Source organism: Tamandua tetradactyla, chromosome 1, assembly GCF_023851605.1.
Source record: "Tamandua tetradactyla isolate mTamTet1 chromosome 1, mTamTet1.pri, whole genome shotgun sequence".
Taxonomy (NCBI): Eukaryota; Metazoa; Chordata; class Mammalia; order Pilosa; family Myrmecophagidae; genus Tamandua; species Tamandua tetradactyla.
This window is the reverse complement of record NC_135327.1, coordinates 102,255,606-102,276,490: the sequence shown is the minus strand read 5'-3', so window position 1 is coordinate 102,276,490 and position 20,885 is coordinate 102,255,606. Positions and strand designations below refer to the sequence as shown.

The 20,885-nt window shown below is 39.4% G+C and overlaps 1 protein-coding gene and 1 non-coding gene across 3 annotated transcripts in view; both read left to right on the top strand.

Moving 5' to 3' along the window:
- DNAH11 (dynein axonemal heavy chain 11) overlaps positions 1-20,885 on the top strand; it is a 424,306-nt gene that overhangs the window by 146,803 nt on the left and 256,618 nt on the right. The gene's annotated exons all lie outside the window — the stretch shown is intronic.
- On the top strand, positions 2,576-2,681 carry LOC143652715 (U6 spliceosomal RNA). The gene has a single exon (XR_013160805.1). It is a non-coding gene; the product is annotated as a U6 spliceosomal RNA (small nuclear RNA).

The window sequence follows — 20,885 nt, the reverse complement described above, 5'->3', positions numbered from 1 at the left end:
TCTATTTTAGCTTCTTGAGGAACCGCCAAACTGCCTTCCAGAGCAGTTGCACCAGTTTATGTTCCCACCAACAGTAGACATATGTGCCTCTTTCTCCACATCCTCTCCAGCAGTTGTTGTTTTCTGTTTTTTTTGTTTTGATAATGGCCATTCTAGTGGGTGTTAGATGATACCTCACTGTGGTTTTGATTTGCATTTCCCTAATAGCCAATGAAATTGAATATCTTTTCATGAGCCTTTTTGCCATTTGTATTTCCTCTTCTGAAAAGTATCTATTTATGTCTTTTGCCCATTTTTAATTGGATTGTTTGTCTTTTTGTTGTTGAGTTATAGAATCTCTTTATATATTTTAGACATTAAACCTTTGTCTGATATGTGGTTTCCAAATATTGTCTCCTATTGCATAAGCTGCCTTATTACTTTCCTGACAAAGTTCTTTGATGCACAAGAGGTTTAATTTTGAGGAGTTCCCATTTATCTATTTCTTTTCTCATCGCTTGTGCTTTGGGTATAAGGTCTAGAAAACCACCTCCTATTACAAGATTTATGAGATATTTCCCTTTGCAGGTTTTATGGCCTTAACACTAATGTTTAGGTCTTTGATCCATTTTGAGTTTATTATTCTATAGGGTGTGATGTGAGATATGGATCCTCTTTCATTCTTTTGCATATGAAAATTCAGTTCTCCAAACACCATTTATTGATGAGGCTGCTCTGTCCCAGGTGGGTTGGCTTGACCGCCTTATCAAAGATCAGTTGCCCATAGATGAGAGGGTCTGTTTCTGAACATTCAGTTACATTCCATTGGTCAGTATATCTATCTTTATGCCAGTACCATGCTGCTTTGACCACTGCTTTATAATGTGCTTTAAAGTGAATTAGAATGAGACCTTCTACTTCATTTTTCTTTCTCAAGATATTTTTAGCTATTTGGGGCATCCTGCCCTTCCAAATGAATTTGGTTCTTGGTTTTTCTATTTCTGCAAAGTAAGTTGTTGGGATTTTAATTGGTATTGAATTGAATCTATACATCAATTTGGGTAGAATTGACATCTTAACTATATTCAGTCTTCCAATCCATGAACACAGTATGACCTTCCAATTATTTAAGTCTTCCATAATTTCTTTTAGCAATTTCTTATAGTTTTCTGTGTAAAAGTCTTTTGTATCCTTAGTTAAATTTATTCCTAAATATTTTGTTCTTTTGGTTGCTATTGTAAATGGAATTTTTTTCTTGATTTCCTCCTCAGATTACTCATTACTATTGTATAGAAATGCTACTGATTTTAGGGTGTTAATCTTGTGCTCTCCCATTTTGCTGTACTCATTTAGCTCAGGTAGCTTTAATGTAGATTTTTCAGGATTTTTGACATATAGTATCATGTCATTTGCAAACAGTGAGAGTTTTACTTCTTCCTTTCCAATTTAGATGCCTGTTATTTCTTTTTCTTGTCTAATTGCTCTGGCTACAACTTCCAGGACAATGTTGAATAACAATGGTGACAGTCTTGTTCCTGATGTCAGAGAGAAAGCTTTCAGTTTTTCCCCATTGAGGATGATGTTAGCTGTGTGTTTTTCATATATTCCCTTTATCATGTTGAGGAAGTTCTGTTCTAGTCCTATTCTTTGAAGTGTTTTCATTAAGAAAGGATGTTGAATTTTGTCAGATGCCTTTTCTACATCAATTGAGATGATCAGGTGGTTTTTGATTTATTGATATGGTACATCACATTAATTGACTTTCTTGTGTTGATCCAGCCTTGCATACCTGGAATAAATCCCACTTGGTTATGGTGCATATTTCTTTTCATGTGCTGCTGGATTCGATTTGCAAGTTTATTTGTTTGTTTGTTTTTTGCATAAGCAGGCACCAGAAATCAAACCCAAGTTGCCAGCATGGCAGGTAAGAACTCTGCCTGCTGAGCCACCGTGGCCCACCCAATTTGCAAGTTTTTGTTGAGGATTTTTGCATCTATATTCCTTAAAGGGATTGTGCTGTAGTTTTTTACTCTTATAGTATCTCTGTCTAGCTTTGGTATTAGGGTGATGGTGTCTTCATAGAATGAGTTAGATAGCTTTCCCTCCTCTTCGGTTTTTTTGAAGAATTTGATCAGGTTTGGTATTAATTCTTTCATTTTTTTCCTTTTTTTTAAATGAAACTTTTTATTTTGACATCATTGTAGATTCTGTCAATTTTTAAAAATATTTTTGTTGTAAACAACAAACGAACATGCAAGCATTCTTGACATGGTTATAATCAGTGGCTCACAATATCATCACATAGTTGTGTATTCATCACCATCATCACTTTTTGAACATTTGCATCTCTCCAGCCAAAGAAAGAAAAAAGAAAAAACTCATACATGCCATACCCCTTACCCCTCTGTCTCATTGAACACTAATATTTCGATCTCAATTTATTTTAACCTTTGTTCCCCCTATTATTTGTTTATTATTCATATTTTTTACTCATCTGTCCATACCATAAATCAAAGGAGCAAGGTTTTCACAATCACACAGTCACATTGCAAAAGTTATGTTGTTGTACAATCATGTTCAAGAAACATGGCTACTGGTGCTCGCTTTGGCAGCACATATACTAAAATTGGAATGATACAGGAAGATTAGCATGGCCCCTGCGCAAGGATGACAAACAAATTCGTGAAGCGTTCCATACTTTTAAAAAATGATGAATATGCAACTATGTGATGATATTGAGAATTGCTGATTGTATATGTAGAATGGAATGATATGTTAATATTTTTGTTTGTTGTTAATTTTTTTTAGTTAATAAATAATTAAAAAAAAAAAAAGAAACATGGCTACTGGAACATAGCTCTCCAGTATCAGGCACTTCCCTCTAGCCACTCCAACACACCACAAACTAAAAAAGGGGTATCTATATAATGTGTAAAAATAACCTCTAGGATAACCGTTCAACTGTTTGAAATCTCTCAGCCACTGACACTTGATTTTGTCTCATTTCTCTCTTCCCCCTTTTGGTCAAGAAGCTTTCTCAATCCCTTGATGCTGTGTCCCAGCTCATCCTAGGATTTCTGTCCCACATTACTAGTGAGGTCTGTACCCCTGGGAGTCATGTCCCACATAGAGGGGGGAGGGCAGTGAGTTAACTTGCCATGTTGGCTTAGAGAGAGAGGCCACATCTGAGCAACAAAAGAAGCTGTCTGGAGGGTGACTCCCAGGCCTGATTTTAAGTAGGCTTAGCCTATCCTCTGTAGGGATAAGGTTCCTAGGGGCAAACCACAAGACTGAGGGCTCAGCCTATTTATTTGGCTATTCCCACTGCTTGCAAGAATATCAGGAATTCTCCAAATGGTGAAATTGAATTTTCCCCCTTTCTCCCCATTCCCCAAAGGGGACCCTGTAAATACTTCTTTATTCGCTGTTCAGCTCATTCAGGGATTTATCGGGGCATCACACTAACTTGGACAAAGCAACATAATCTCATGTACTATTCAAGGTTCCATGTACTTTTGGTGTTCCATTAAAGTGTCCATATAAGTTAAATTAGGAAATGCTCTAGTCAAAATGTAAATTTTGTACCAAATAAACATTTCTTGCTTTAGTCTCACACAGAAGTTCAAGTTCGAAAATATGAATGACCATCTATTTTCAACACCCTGTAGTATTGACATTCCTTTGTTCTTTCTCATGCAAAAAACATTTTTAAATTTGTGCTTTAGTCACTGTCATTGTACACTCTAGGCATTCTTAAATTATACCTTCTCAGTCGTTCCTTATCATCTATCTTTCCTTCTGGTTTCGTATGTGCTCCCAGCCTTCCTCCCTCTATCATTCTCACATTCAGTGTACTTACATTATTGTGCTACAATCAGGTAGTATTGTGCTATCCATTTCTGAATTTTTACAATGGGTCCTGTGGCACAATCTGTAGCCCTTCGGCACCAATTACCCCGTCTCTACCCTATTTCTATCTCATAATAACCTGTGTTCTTAACCGAAATTTTCCAAGCTCACTCATTAGTATTAGTTCACATGAATGAGACCATACAGTATTTGTCCTGCTGTTTCTGGCTAATTTCAGTCAGCATAATGTCCACATTGTTCATACATCATGACTTTTTTCTGTCTTAAAACTGTGTAATATTCCATCGTATGTATACATCACAGCTTGTTTAGCCACTCATCTGTTGATGGACATTTGGGCTGTTTCCATCTCTTGGCAGTTATAAATAATGCTGCTATAAACATTGGTGTGCAAATTTCCATTTGTGTCCTTGCCCTCATATCCTCTGAGTATATACTTAGCAATGATATTGCTGGGTCATATGGTAATTCTATACTTAGTTTCCTGAAGACAAACTGCCTTCCAAAGTGGTTGTACCATTTGATATTCCCACTAACAGTGGATAAGTGTGCCTCATTCTCCACATCCTCTCCAGCGCTTGTTTTCTGTTTTTTTGATAACAGCTATTCTAGTGGGTGTCAGATTATGTCTCATTGTGGTTTTGATTTGCATTTCCCTAATAGCCAGTGATTAATTATTTCTTGAATGCTTGGTGGAATTAACATGTGAAGCCATGTGGCTCTGGATTTTTCTTTTAGGGGAGCTTTTTGATAAGTTATCCTGTCCCTTTACTTGTGTTTGGTTTGTTGAGATTGTCTTTTCTTCACAAGTCAGTGTTCATTGTTCATGACTTACTGGGAAGTTTTCCATTTCATCTACATTGTCTAGTTTATTAGCACATAGTTGCTCATGGTATCCTTTGAAAACCTCCTTTATTTCTGTGGGGTCAGTGCTTATGTTCCCTCTTCCATTTCTTATTTTGTTTATTTGCATCCTCTCTCCCTTTTTTTGGTCATCCTAGCTAAGTGTTCATTGATTATATTGGCTTTCTCAAAGAACCAACTTCTGGGTTTGTTGATTTTTCTCTGTTGTTTTCATATTCTCAATTTCATTTATTTCTGCTCTAGTCTTTGTTATATCTTTCCTTTTGTTTGCTTTGGGGTTAGTTTGCTGTTTTTCCCTAGTTGTTCTAGTTAAATAGTTAATTCCTAGATTTTTGCTTTTCCTTATATAATTTTTAATATAGGCCTTTAAGGCAATAAATTTCCCCCTCAGTACCTCTTGTGCTGCATCCCATAAATTTTGAAATGTTACATTTTCATTTCCATTTATCTCAAGATATTTACTGATTTCTCTTATAATTTATTCCTTGACCCCCTGGTTGTATAAGAGTGTTGTTTAGCCTCTATGTATTTGTGAATTTTGTGGCCCTCTCTCTGTGTTTTCCTTTTTTTTTTTTTTAAATTTTTACCGACAAATCTTCACATACATACATTCCATACAATCAGTGGCTCACTGTATTATCATTGTATATTTGTCAGTTCATCATCATGATAATTTTTGAGAACATTATCAAAAAAAAGAAATAAAAAGAAAAAAATCATGCATACCATGCCCCTTACTCCTAATATTTGGCCACTAGTATTTCCATCTACCCAATTTATTTTACTCTTTATCCTCCCTATTATTTATTATGAATCCATTTTTTTTTTACTCATCTGTCCATACCATGAATATAAGGAGCATCAGACCCGAGGTTTTCAGTCACACAGTCATACTGTAAAACTTTTATCTTTATGTAATTGTCTTCAAGAATCAAGGCCACTGGAACACAGCTCAGCAGTTTCAGGTGCTTCCCTCCAGGCACTCCAATACACCATAAACTAAAAAGGAATATCTATATAATGCATGAGAATAACCTCCAGAATAACTTACCAACCCTGTTTGAAATCTCTTAGCCACTGAAACTTTATTTTGTCTCATTTCTTTCTTCCCTCTTTTCGTCAAGAATGCTTTCTCAGTTCCCTGATGCTGGGTTGTGCCTCATCCTGGGAATCCTGTTCCACATTGCCAAGGAGATTTACACCCCTAGAAGTCATGTCCCATGTAGGGGGATGACAGAAGAAGATAGGATTTTAACAAATGAGTATGACTGCTGAATCATTTTATTGATATCCTTTTAGTCTCCAGTGTCTTGGAGCAGCTAGAAGGGAAAACATGAAATTGTGGAACTGTAACCCTACCAAACTCTGAAATCTGTTCTCTAACTGTTTAATACAATGTACTTTGAAATTTATTGCTGTTTTGTCTGTATCTTAAATTTCACAATGAAAAAATGCTAAAAAAAAGTTCTGGCAAAATTGAACAACTAAATAAGTGTTGGTATTGCTGTCACTAAATATGGTGATAATGCCGACAATGACAGTGACTGTGGTGTCTGATGTGATGACTAGTTCCGTAAATGAGTTTTTTCCTCAACATTTCATAAAAAATGACCAAACATAGAGAAAAGTTGAAAGAATTATATAGTGATGTACATATGCACCAAATGTTCTAAAGATAACATTTTGTTTTAATTTTCTTTATCACATATCTGTCCTTTTTCTAGCCTTCCATCTATCAATCCATCTTATATTTAAGATGCATTTCAAAGGAAGTTGCAGACAGCAGTAATTTTTACCCCTACATCTTCAGTATATGTATCCATTCCATGAATTTATTTTCAGTTTTGTATCTCAATTTTCCTAAGTTTCTTTGGTACTTTTAAAAATCTGTTTATAATAACCTGTTTTTTCACTATGGTTACTCTTTAATTATTAAGAGACTTTTATATAATTTTCACTAGATTGTTCTGTTAGTTCTTTTGGGGTCAGTTTTCTTAAATTGGATTTGTTTTTTTATGTTCATTTGTTGTAGCTTATCTTTATCTAAATTTGTTTTTTTTTTTTTCTGTAGGAATTCTGTGTGCCTTGGGTTGAACAAATGTCCCTAAAGGATTTTCTTGTTTCATCTAGATGTCCACAGATTTTGTTAGTTCTGGATTAATTTTTATGGTTAATTTCTCTGTTTAGGATTCTCAGATCCCATTGGCATGGTGAGTCTGCATGCCACAGCTTGACATAACATAGACTTGAGATTTTGATTTCTTTTAAGGAGCTGTTTTCCGGTCCAACATCCCAAAACACTTCAAGCTTTCCTGTTGCTCTTTTGAGCTTGTGAGTAGGTTTTGTAGAACTCTTTATCAGACTTGGTAACACTTTGAGTATATCATCTTAGAGCACCTCAATTCCAGCTCTCTTTCTTGCCCAGGGACAGTGCAAGGCAGGAAACAGAAATATTCTTCTGCCATGCGGTCATTTAGACCTCAGTCCCTAAGTGTTCAGGTCTCTACCCAAATCCTACTTTATCCTGCCATGGCATTGGCCCCTGAGCCTCATTCTACTGCTCTAGCTTCAAGGCACATTTCTCGTACCAAGAAAGATCTTTCTCTCGAGTTTGTCTTTATACTTTGCATGTGGACATGTTTTATTTTATTAAAAATTCCTCTTTGTTAATAGAGGACTTGTCCAGGCCAGTTTAATCTAATATATTGCAAAATCATGTACTTTTATTTAGTATTGGCTATTTAGCTTTTTGGGGGGTTGGGGGGCTATCATCAGTAATACTGCAGTGTGTAGCCTTGTATATACTCACGTGGTGTACATGTTTTTATTTCTTCAGGATAATTCCCCACATGCACAAATACTAGGTCAAAGTATACCTTTCTTAAGTCTTTGAAGGATAGCACCATATTTGCCTTCCCAATGAGAACTGTTTATTCCCTCCCCCATCATCAACACTGGGATGTATTTTTCCCTCTTATTCTTATAGCTGAAGTTATTCTCATCCCAAGAGCTTAAGCTTCCTTAAGCTAATCAAGGAAACTTACCTTTTTGGTCTTAAAAGATATTTAAAGTTGTCCATTCTGTTGAGTTATATAATGCTTTATGTCATGTTGGATGAGAGGTAGAGGGAAGGGGTGTGTTCAGTATAGTATTTCAGGTTTGTGACTGGCACTAATACGTGTGCTAGAGAAACCAACATTTGAACCCCTTAAAGCTGTGGTTGGATTCATGGGAACTGTATGCATCTAAATTGAAACCCCTTGAGTTTTTACTCTTTAAAAATGGATGGGGCCATCTGCTGCAGTATGTTTTTAATTAAAGGTACTCTTGCTAATACTGTGAGCAGTTTTTAAATTAACTTTTGTCTTTTTAAAATACCTTAATTTGAACAAAATGAGATCAGAGTTGGCTATAATTGATGATCTACTTGAACATGTCATTTACTTCCTTAGTTTCTGCTTTCAAATTGTAGAGGGATAAATAAACCAAGATATAACTATTTTAAATTCTATTTCTCTCTGAGACCTATTGTTAAGATATGTTAGTTAGAATTGAAGTTTAAGAAAAAAGTCTGCATTTTGGATATATATCTGTCTTGTCAGCATCCTTGAAAGTATGTCAAATATAATACATTTAATTTCTCAGATTTGAAGGCTCCTTGGCAAAAGTATTTTGTTTGGGAGGTAAGAAGTTTTTGTACTCCCCCTTCATTATTGAGCTGTGTGAAAATCATTGAGAGATGCAAGTATTTTTGGACTTTAAAAAAGCAATAACTCTGGCATCCTGGGGCATTGCCCAGAGCACTTTTGGTAAGTCTCAAAGTAAGCAGTATGACACCTTTTCTCACATAGCTATGCGTCCACCCCCGCTGCATAGTCAGAAATACTCTGTAGGACAAGGACCTCTTTTTACTCCTCAGAGCCAATTTTTGACCTGACCTTGAGTCACTGACTGAAACATTTTTGGGAAAATGAATTGGATATAATGTTGACAGTGTTCTTATCTTGTCCACCTCCTATCACTGCAGGAGGGAGGCCTGTCGAGGTTGCAGGTAACCAACAAATACTGTATGCACAATTTATTATGAAGGAACGCCTTTCCTGTTTTTAGTAAAATTAAATGTAATTATTTTTTACAGAAAATTTTCCATTTTGTAATGAACATTTTTCATTTTCTGTATTACCCTAGCATGATTGCATGTATATACCACAGTCTACATGAATTGTACATGATATTTTAAGTATTTTTTGTCCTTATATGATATAAAAGTGTGATCTGAGAACCTTGTGCATCACAATCTGGCAGGACCCCACACCATCATAAGTGGAGAATACAACCTCTCCCTCCCCTCACAGCAGAAATTATACTGTAAGAGAGAGAGAGAGAGAGAGAGAGAGAGAGAGAGAGAGAGAGAGAGATGAAAAAAATCATAGTATCCCTGGAAATACTGGGCCAGTTTGAGGAATGCTTGGATATTAGACATCAGATGAAAAATGAACTGACAGATAAATAAGAGCACAATCACTGTCCAAAAATACAAGAAAGAGGAAGCTACTGTGACACTAAAACCTAGCTTATCCCAATGAAATTTGAAAGAAACTACAAACTCAGATTGAACAAAAATAAATGATGGGGTCCCTAGGGGGTGATAAGGATTAAGTGTAGAATAGCTAGATAATTGGAACCCATATCTTCTCCTGTACATCCCAGGCTATAGGCAGGGAAGTTTATCTCCAGGATAAAGTCCTAAGAAGTACTTAATTAACAAAATGAGCCATTTGTGGAAGTCTTCTGCTATCACCACTATGTCTTGACTTGTGCAGAAATTGGGCAGCTTTTTCTGCAAAGGGTCAGATAGTAAATATTTAGTCTTTGTGGGCCATATGGCCTCTGCTGTCACAACTACTCAATTCTGCTGTTATAAGGGGAAAGCAACCATAAGCTGCAAATGAATGGGCTCGGCTGGATTCCAGTAAAACTTTATTTACAAAATCAAGGGGTGTGCTGGATTCCACTCCTGGGCTGTAGTTCTGTAGTTTGTCAAGCCCCACTCTGATGCAATAAGTAGAACTTATCCCGAGATGGTCAGGATCCCCACAGTGACAGAAGGAGGTAGGAGAAAAAAGGATGTGTTATCCATGTATATACCACATGCATCAAGCCAATCCATGAAACCCTGAGTTGATTCTCTGAACAGACATTGTTCAAAGACAATGATAAATATTTGAAGTTCAGATCTAAAAAAGAGGAAAAAGCAAAAATAGACAACAATGGGAAAGGAAACAACTCTTATGAATAAGAGATTTGAAAATGACTAGATAACACTACCTATGATTTTGTGTTACCTATGATTTTATGCTAATAATTAAGTTGACTATCTAGATTAAATGCATATTTTCTAGGAATATTCTTCTCTTAAATTGATTCAAAATAAAGTGGAAAATTTGAGTAGACACCACAGAAATAGAGTGTAGTAAGCATCTCTACTCATTTTATAACGTTGTAATAAAATTGATGCAAACACTAGACAAAGAAAAAATGCAAAAGAAAGTTCTGTTGGTGAATCTTAGAGTAACATCATATACTTGTTTTTGTCTTTTTTTCCTTTGTATTGGTGAGAGACAATCCTTCATAGTCTTACATTTCTGTACATCTTGTGAGCAGAGGTAATGATTGCCTTTCTTTTCTGTCATTTCAAGGACATTTATATAGCAGACACCCTTAGAAGATACAGTGTCTCCCTCCAGAGCAGAGGGCAGGCTGGCTTACTGGGTGTATTAGTTTTTAAATGCTGCCAGAATGCAATATACCAAAAATGGAACAGCTTTTATAAAGGGAATTTAATAAATTATAAATGTACAGTTCTAAGCCTATAAAAATGTCCAAACTAAGGCATCCAGGGAAGGATACCTTAATTCAAGAAAGACCAATGTGTCTGGAACACCTCTCTCAGCTAGGAAGGCACGCTGGTCCCTTGCTGGTCCCTTCCTCCTGGTCTCCGTTGCTTTCCAGCCTCTGTTCTTTTGGGGTTCCTCACTTTGCTTCTCCAGGACTGGCTTTCATCTCTTTGCTTCCCTTGGCTCTCTCCAGATTCTGGCTTGTTGAACAGCTCATAGTAACACCTGCTGGACTCAGGCATCTCCAAGCATCTCCATGCACCTGTGTCTCTGTTCTCCAAGTGTCAGTATCTGTGTCAGCTCTGCTGTAAGTTTCTGTTGGTCTGTTGTTTCTGAGATTTTTACAAAATGTTTCCCCTTTTCAAGACTTTAGTGAACTAATCAAGACTCACCTGGAATGGGTGGAATCACATCTCCATCTGATCAAAATGTCACACTCACAATCGGGCATGTCACATCTCCATGGAGATGATCTAATCAAAACTTAATCAGAGTTTAAAAGAAATAACTGCCCCCATAAGATCGAATCAGGAATAAAACTTGACTTTTCTGGAGTACATCATATTTCCAAATGAGCATCAAAGGCCAAAATAATAAACAGTATCTTCCTCTTGGGCATAAGTCAGGCATGCTTTAGCTCTGTGATAAAAGAATCAGGTGTGTTAAATTCAGAGTTCTTGTCCTAACACAATTAACTTGCATGCACTCAGGCATCACCTGGCTTTCTTCAGGTTATCCTTTGAACATTGGATATCAGAAAACTGGTGCAAATGCTAATAGTCTCATATTCCTCAGAGCTATTGCTGTAGCTACTAATCGGTCTTTTACATGTGACCTGGAAGTCAGTGAAATTGTGGTAGCCTAACATTTTAGCACAGAAGTGAGGTACAATGTCAGACCCTTCACAGTTCTCAGCAAACATTTTTGTAATTCATCCGTGTTGTTTCTTGCATCAGTAGCTCACTTTTGTCGCTAAGTTGTATTTCATTGTATAAATGTACTACAGTTTGCATAGTCATTCTTTCAATGTGTGGATTCCAGTTTCTGGCTATTATTTTTAAGGCTGCTATGAACATTGTTGTACATGTCTTTTTGAGGACATGTATTTTCATTTCTCCTTGGTAAATACCTAAAAATGAAACTACTGCATCATAGTGGTGGTGTATGTTAAAACATTTAAGAAACTATCTACAATTCTCCATTGTCACATCCCTTTCAACTATGTAACAGAATTCCATTTGCTTCTTCTCTTGCCAGCATTTGATGTTATCGATTTTTTGATGACAGGCATTCTAGTCAGCATGTAATAGTATGTTGTTTTGGTTTTAATTTTTGTTCCTCTAATATCTAAATATGTTAATCTACTTTTCATGTGTATGTTGGCCATTCGTATGTCTTCTTCTGTAAAGTGTCTCTGTTCAAGGCTTTTGCCAATTTTTTTTGCTGGGGGGTGGCGATTGGGTACTTTCAGTTTTTATTGTCCAAGGCACTCTTTTCTCTCACCTCTCTTATCTTTTTTTCCTCCAGTATTGTTTCCCCTAATTTATTCTCTGTACTACAGCCAGAGAAATCTTTTGAAAACACAAATGTGATCACACTACCTTACATAGCCCTTCAACAACATTTCATTACACTGGCCAGGCCCTGTATGTTTGAGCTCTTGTTTCCTTCTCCAGAATTGTTCTACACCTTCCTTTCCCTTCTTGCCATTCCAGACTCCTCTCAGTTTCCTCATGGGGCTGCCTGCTCCATTCTGGGCTTCCGTACCTCCTGTTCCCTGTGGTTTAAATGTTGCCTCCCCTGGGAGCCAACCCCTAACAACCTAATTCCTGATCATTCTTTAGGTTTTAGCTTAAATGTCCTTTTCTTCAAAATGTCTTCCCCAACCACAAAATCCTGCTTCTGAGTGCTGTCACAGTACTCTGTACTTTCCCTAGCAGAATAATTATAATTTTTTACCTGCATTCCTCATTGCACTATAAGCTCTGGAAACAGTAACCATATTTGTATTGTATGAATGAGTGAATGAGAGAACAAAATGTTGTTCTGGTGTATATTGCTACTGCCTTAGCACTTGTTCATTTATTCTTTCTTTCATTCATATCACCAGTGTTTGCAGAGTTCATGATTTATGCTGGCAAGTACATTAGGCATGAGAATCTAACTCTGAATGAGACACATAAAGGTCTTCCTCCAAACTTTAGAGCTCCAGTCACATAGAAGAGACAAACATTAAACAAGGAAATAAGTAAGATATCAGATACTAGTTAGTATCATGAAGAAAATAAATAGAAACAAGGTAAAATAATTGGGTAGATGGTAATAGTAAATTGTGTGACTAGGGAAAGCCAATGTAAGCCGGTGAATTTGAACTAAGACCTACATGTTGAAAAGAAGCCAACCATGTAAAAAGCAGAAAGAAGATGACTCCAGGTAGCTGAAACAGTTACTATACCTTGAAGCAACCATGAGGGAGAAGCTAAGAGAAAACCAGTGTGCTTGGAGCAGGGAAGTGAGATAGGAAGAGGGAGAGCAGTGGGACATTATGGAAGGCTTGTGGCCCTTGGATGGAAGAGTTTGGATTTTACTCTGTTGTTCTTCCCAGTCCAAGATGTGTTCTGTAATTGTGCTCTCACTGAATCCAAGGAGTAACCATTGCTACACCTAAACCAAGGTTTAAGAAAGCAGCAGCTTGAGTTTCAGAGGACCATAGTTAGTTGACGTAAGGCAAAGTCCTCGGTCCAATAGAAAATAAGGTGTTTTGGTTTGTTAAAGCTTCTGGAATGCAATATACAAGAAATGGAATGGCTTTTACAAAAGGAATTTATTAAGTTGCAACTTTACTGTTCTAAAGCCATAAAAACGTCCAAACTAAGGCATCCAGAAAAAGATACCATGACTTAAGAAAGGTCAGATGGGTCCTGAACACTTGTCAGCCAGGGAGGCGCATGGCTGGCATCTGCTGGTCCTTGTTCCCAGTTCCATTGCTTTCAGCTTCTGATGCCAGTGGTTTCCCCTCTAAGTGTCTGTGCACCTTCACTAAGCTCCTCTGGGACACTACTCTGGATTCTGGCTTGTTCAGCATCTCATGGGAAGGAACATGGCAACGTCTGCTGGGTTCCAAATATCCCTGTCTCTGCTCTCTCTGTTGGCACGCTGAACATCTCTAAGCATCTGTTCTCCGAGTGTTTCTGTCAGCTCTGTTGCTTCTGAGGTTTCTCCAAAATGTTTCCCCTTTTAAAGGATGCTAGTAAGCTAATTAAGATCCACCATTTGGAATGGGTGGAGTCACATCTCCATCTAATCAAAATGCCACACCTACAACTGGGGGAGTCACATCCCCATGGAAGTAATCCAATCAAACATTGAGCAAGTCAAACTCCATGGACACAACCTAATCAAATGTTTCCATCCTAAGCAATATAGAATCAGGATTAAAGGACATGGCTTTTGGGGCATACAACTGTTTCAAACTAGCACGTAAGGGAACACCACTATTCCAACCCAACTTAGCCCCAAGACCAAAGAACACACCTGGCATGGAGTTATCCAGGAGTTTAATTAGGGACTTAAGAACAGGAGAAGTTTCTTGCTGATGGTGATCAGTTGGGGAATGGAAGTCAGTGTTCCATGCAAAAGAGAGAGAGAGAGAGGAATATAAAGGGAATGGCTTATAAAAGTTTAGGTCCACAGGGTGTAACAATGAGTTTCAGTGGGGTCTTCCAAGATTTGATTAGGGGAGGGAAGTTTTCACGACGTTCTTTCCCCCATGGGTCTGTTGCCCTTTAATGTCTGTCCTGGTCATGTAGGTGGCTGCGTGTAGTAACTGGTTCTCGGGCTGGGACCTGGGCCCAGGGTCCTCACAATCCACCCCACACAGTAGACTACACTGAGCATAGGACAGACATTGCATCCTTATTCCACAACATAAAAGACAACAGAACACCAGGGGACCTCCACACAGAGATGACAACACTACAAAGTAAGGAAAACCTGTGATTTCAGTCTTAAATGAGATTCTTTTCCAGATTTTCTGATGTGCTGAACTCTGCCAGGCCAGCAGTATATTCCATGTGGTCCAATTTGTAGGGGTTACAGTCCAAGCAGGCTGGTGGGTACCCAAAACTGACAGTTCAGTGCAGAATCAGCATTGAGATTTATTGTGCATGTAGGTTCCCGCAGAGGCCTATTGCACAAAGGTGTTTGCTATGATGCTAAGGGTGAAAAGAAAGATGTTTATGGGGAGCTAGGAGAGACAAATCTTTGGATCTAACAGAATACAAGCTAAATTTCCATTAGTAGACAGAAGTGTTCCTGGAAAAGTGGTGCTATGAGGAATTTTAGGTACCACACCTTTTCTCCCTGCAATTTGCAGGGAACCTTATGGAGTCAAATCCATGGTTAGCCTGGGCATAATAAGTGTCCACAGGGTCATACACACTGTGCCTTGAGGTGTGGAGTGTCCTGGGTCGGTTACATATACAACTTGTGGCATTTTGTATATCAGCTATGTTCTAATACTTACATTTTGTGCCACCCCAATGCTCTATGACCTCAGAATTCCCATCCAGCTTGGCTGCATCGGTCAGAAGCATGGACAATTGACCTTATTTTCCTCAATTTCTAATGCTTGTGGTGCAGGCAAGAGCCAGTTATGTTCATTATCTCCTTGTAGCTGTAGGTTGCTGGTCCTTTGACCTGAATTCGTAGCACCTGTATGCCCCCCCCCCCCCCCATTACCAGTTTAGCAGGGGTGGGAGCAGCTGCTTGGGGCCATGAATCAAGACTAGTGAGGGCTGGGTAACCAGCATGTCCACTGTTGTGGAGATTGCTTGTCATCTTCTAATTACTCCTTTCAAAACCCATCATCCTTTCCATTAATCATGCTGCTGTGGGGTTCTAAGGCAATGGAATGTCCATAAAATGTCATGTTCAGTAGCTCAGGCTTGGGTTAGTTACCTCATAAAGGGGTCCTCCTATCACTGTGCACATGTGTGGGGACCCCAAAGAATGTATTTAGCTTTTCTAAGCAGTGTATTGTAGCTCTTTGGTTAGCTTTCCATACTGGAGAGGCCAACAACAGTCCAGTGGCTGTGTTTATGTGTAAAGGCATATTTTGCACCTACGCATAAAGGAAGGGGCCCAATATAATCTACTGGCCACCCAGTGACTGGAATCTGCTCATGGCTAATGTGATCCAGTTGATGAGGAAGCATCTTTGGGTATGCAGAAAACAAGAGGGGCAGGTATCTGCAACATCCTTTAACAGTTGTCTGGTGATAGGCAGCTGAAATTGCTGTGCCCTTCCCTGCAGTTTGGTATGCTTGGTGTCCTGTATTCTTTTTTTTTTTTTTTTTTTTTTTTTTTTTTTTTTTTTAAAGGAAAGACAGAGAGAAGGAAGGAAGGATAGAAGGAAGGAAGAGAGGAAGAAAGGGAAACATCTTTTTAAACACTTTCTTGTTTTATTGTATTTTGTTTCTCCGTTTTCGTTACATGGGCTGGGGCCGGGAATCGAACCGAGGTCCTCCGGCATAGCAGGCAAGCACTTTGCCCGCTGAGCCACCGCGGCCCGCCCGATGTCCTGTATTCTTATGCAACCATTCAGCAGCCTTGTGCAATGTTAGCTCTTGGCTACAAATTCTTGCTGATGTATCTGCTTCAGTACTGCCAGGAAAACAATCGGTATTATGAGCAGAGATGTGAAACACAGTTACCTTTTGCTTGTGACAGCAGTACAGATGTCTTCCTGTATTTCTTTTCCCCATGAGATGTGCTTATAACAGTCCATTGCTGTTGCTTCCACCTGGCCATCCACACTGTCAGGCCCTAGTACTCTGTCAGTTGTCAGTGCAAATAGTTAACACATCTCCTGGTTCATGGACAATGACCATCCATATAGCCCTTAATTCAGCCCACTGTCTGCTTTGTATGGTCCCAGTTTCCCACCACATAGTGTCCATACTAGTTTGCCGGGCTACTGCCGTCCAGTTGGCAGGCTGCCCATGTGCTGAGCCATCAGTAAAATAGTCAGATTCAGGTATACTGCCACAGAAACAGCCACCTCAGGAAGATCGGTAGGGACGGGGAGGCATTGTCCTTCCACGTAGGAAACTGATTCTAAGATACCATGCATTTCTGCACATAAAGGGCTTTTTAAAAAAATGCTGCACTGTAGCAGATAAGCTTTCTGTTTCATTAATGTGTTCAATTGTGCACTGCCAGAGTGAGGCTTAATGTCAGTGTCCCATATCCACTCCAGTAAGGGAATGGCTATTGTTAATTTCACAGGGCATTTCTGAACTAGTCTATATTAGTTTGTTAAGCTGCCAGAAAGCAAGATACCAGAGAAACAGCTTATAAAAAGGGAATTTAATTAGTTATGAGTTTACAAATCTAAGCCTATGAAAATGTCCAAACTAGCAGTAGTTCATCCAGGGAAATATATCTTAACTCAAGAAAGACTGATGGGTCTGGAACACCTCTGCAGCTAGAAAGGCACGTGGCTGGCATCTTCTGGAGTCTTTGGCTTCTGTTTCAAACAGTTTCCCTGGGGGCATTTTCTTTCTTCATCTCCAAAGGTCTTTGGCTGTGTGGGCCCTGTCACCTCTGATCTCCAAGTGTCTGCATCTCCAAGCATCTCTGTCATTTCTGAATTTCTTCCAAAATGTTTTCCTCTTTTAAAGGATTCCAGCAAACTAATCAAGACCCATCTTAAACAGGTGGAGTCACATCTCTTCTAATTAAAAGATCACATCCACAATTGGCTGTGCCACACCTCTGTGGAGATAATCTAATGACAGTTGCCTACATAAAATATTAAATAAGAATTAAAAGCAATGATTAACCCAACAAATTTCTATCAGGTTTAAAACATGGCTTTTCTGGAGTTCATAATACTTTCAAACTGGCACGTAGTCCTTCAACTTACAATAAGGCATTATAAGCAGCAGACAGTTGTTTTTCTAAGGGGCTGTATCGTAGTTTTGGATCTTTCCCAGAGAAGAGACCAGAGCCAATGGGAACTTGCTTTGCCTGTTGCCTTTGCCAAAAGCTCCACCCAAATCGGTGCTGGCCACGTCTAATTCACAAGGCATATCTGGGTCCCAAACCCCTCTCCCCGCTCCCCATTAAGCCTGAGCCTGCGTGATAGCCTGTTTGGCCTTTTCAAAAGCAGCCTGCTGTGGAACATTCCATTCCCATGTTACTGCTTTTCTGACTAGAGCATATAAGATTTTAGAATCTGTGCTAAATGGGGTCTCTAATAACCCAACAAACCAAGGAAAGCCTGAGCTCTTTAGGTGTACATGGAGTGGGGTAATATTGTATTTTATCAACAATAGCAGAGGTAATAGTCTTAGTCTTACCCAACCAAGCAACATCCAGGAATTTGACAGAGCGTCCGGGTCTTTATAATTAGTCCCAATTTACTGCCCATCCTCAGTCCTCAAGGTGGGCTATAGTCTTAGCAGTGGCTTCCAGTTCTGCAAGAGAGTTACTGGTTAACATCAATATAATGAAAGCAGGTAGCTACATTTTAAAATCTTGGGCTACCAAACCATGGTAGATAGTGGGACTGTGAAGATGTCCTTACAATAGCACAGTCAATGGCCACTGTTGTCCTTCCTATGTGGAGGCGAACACAGGCTGCCTGGAGGGATCTAAAGAAATACTTTAAAAGGCATTAATAAGCAATACAAAGTGAAATTGGTCTAATTGAGTACTTATGTCCTATAACAAAGTAGCTATGTTTGGTAGAGCTGCAAACAAAGGAGGAGTTACTTTGTTAAGTTCTCTATATGCTATAGTCATCTACCAGCCACCTTCAGACTTGTTCACTGGCCAGACTAGGCTCTTAAATAGGCTTGAGTGGAGATTATAATGCTGACTTATTCCAGTGCCTTAATGGTGGCAGTTATTTCTTGATGGCCCCTGATAACTTATATTGGCACACCACCACTGTGCATCTGGGGAAGGGTGCCTTTACCAGTGACCAATTGGTATGGCTTCTTTGGATGTCTTTGACCACCCGACACCAGAGACAGAATCCACCTACAGTAGTTTGCAAAGTGATATTTTTAAGAATATCAATTCCTAATATGTATTCTGGAATAGGAGATACGTACACGGTATACTCTTGAGGTGGTAACTGGCCAATCTGCATTACTAGTTGCTGTTGTTTTGCTTTAATAATTTTGAACCTGACAAAGGCTAATATAGGCCCACCAGGTCATGGCCATTTTCCATCTATTAAGGTGCTTTCAGCTTCAGTGTCCAAGAGTGCCAAAACCCTATGCTCATTAGTAGGGGCCCAAAAGATTGCTAACTCAAGATTGCCTCCAATCCCAGTGTCCCTGTATACAGCTCTTACTTGGGGATCTTGGCCAGTCCCCTGTATGAGGGGAAAAGGAGATTTCCAGGCCTCGTCAGCAGGAGAAGCGGAGGGCCCCAGAGACTGTAAGGGCTAGCTCTTTTGGCCCGAGTTTCTCTCCCCATCTGCTGATCTTATTTCAAGTTTAATACATCCTTGTTGTTTGAGTAATTTACTCCAGAGCCTGACAAGTTCTGCGTTTGGCTGCCCATCTGTATCTTCAGTTTTAGCACTGGTGGCTGTTAGGTGGGCCCATATCCGTCTGCGTGCTTCACAGCTTGGACCATAATGCCCCCTTGGAGCACAACCTGTGGCTCTTATTCTGGCCTTCTCTGTGCCTTAGGCATTCTGATTCTCCTAAATTGTCCGCAATGTGTGTGCCTTTGAAGTGGGGTGCCCTACTGTTGAACTAAGAATGGGTACAGTAGTCCCATACTACTGATGAGGGATGGGGGCACTATGCAGGGTAGCATCCTTTATGCCTATTATGAAGGTTTTATTATCTGGTCCAACAAAATTAACAGCATAAATAGCATGCGTCATTCCAAGTCCCCTCAGTACATCTTGCAATTCATCTAACATATTCCAACAGGGAGAAGCATGTGGCAAGTCTCCCACATTGGGCCAAGTTTCTCAATGTTGAGTTATAAACCAATTTAGCAACAAATGAGATTCTGGTCTGGCAGCCAGAGTATATGTTTGTTGGCAGAGAGAGGAGTATGTGGTAATTGAGGTTCATTTGCTTATTTCTTTTTGTGAAAGTGACACTCCCACTGCACCAGTGTCCCAACGATGTAGTAGCCAATCTGTAGGACTTCCTTCATGTTTTATTTGTACTGATTTCCAACTTGACATAATTCAGCAGCAGTGCAGTCCTGCATGGTAACTAAGATCTTTTGGTCAGGAGGGGATGCTGGGGCAACTGCAGCCATACCCTGAGCATCACCCTCCCCCACTGCAGTGCTGAATATGTTCTGACTTAACTTTTTGTTGAACCAGAGGACAAACTTCCTTTCCTCATTTTTGATATCTCAGTCAGACTGGAGCTTATCATCATCTAAAGAGAAATCAATAGGATCCCATATTTTAGAGTCTGTGCTTTTACTCTAACATGTCAACATGCCAATATTTTAAAACTCGCATCTACACAGCATAGCCTCTCATTCAATGCATCCTTCAAATCTTCCTGGACTATATGCAAGTCCCTAACTTAAGTTCTTCTTTTAGGTGGTAAACTGTAGCTTTAGTGGTCAGGGCCTCTTCTGTGGCTGAATGCACAACTCCTAACAGGAGCCATGAGATGGCCATGGTGGTCTGATGGCTCTCCTTTTTCTTATGAAATCATAACTGTTCTGTGTCCTGCTGGAGGAGTACTAACAGTCCAGCTGGAGAGTCCAGTCATCCCTATACTCCTCGGTGGTCTCCATTCATCTAGAAGGGTGGCCCCCTTCCCCACATAGATGATGTGGGCCATCCTGGGCTTTACCCCAGGAAGTCTCCCTTCTCAGTGTTTGAGTCTTTTACGGCCAGCAGCTCATTGGTCTCCAGCCCAACTTAGCTCCAAGACCAAAGAACATGCCTGGCATAGAGTTACCCATGAGTTTAATAAGGGATTTATGAGAAGATTCTTCCTGATGGCAGCTAGTTGGGAAATGGAAGTCAGGGTTCTGCACAAAAAAGAGAGAGAGAGGGAGGAGAATGTCATGGAGCAGCTTACAAAGGTGTGGGTCCATAGGATGTGACAATGGAGTTTCAGCAGGGTCTCATGAGATTTGATTAGGGAAGGGGAGTTTTAATGACATTCTTTCTCCCCTGGGGGTATGTTGACCTTTAATGTCTGTCCTGGTCATGTAGGTGGTTGGGTGCAGTGACTTGTTCTCATAACAAAGGAGGGGGTGGTCCAGGCC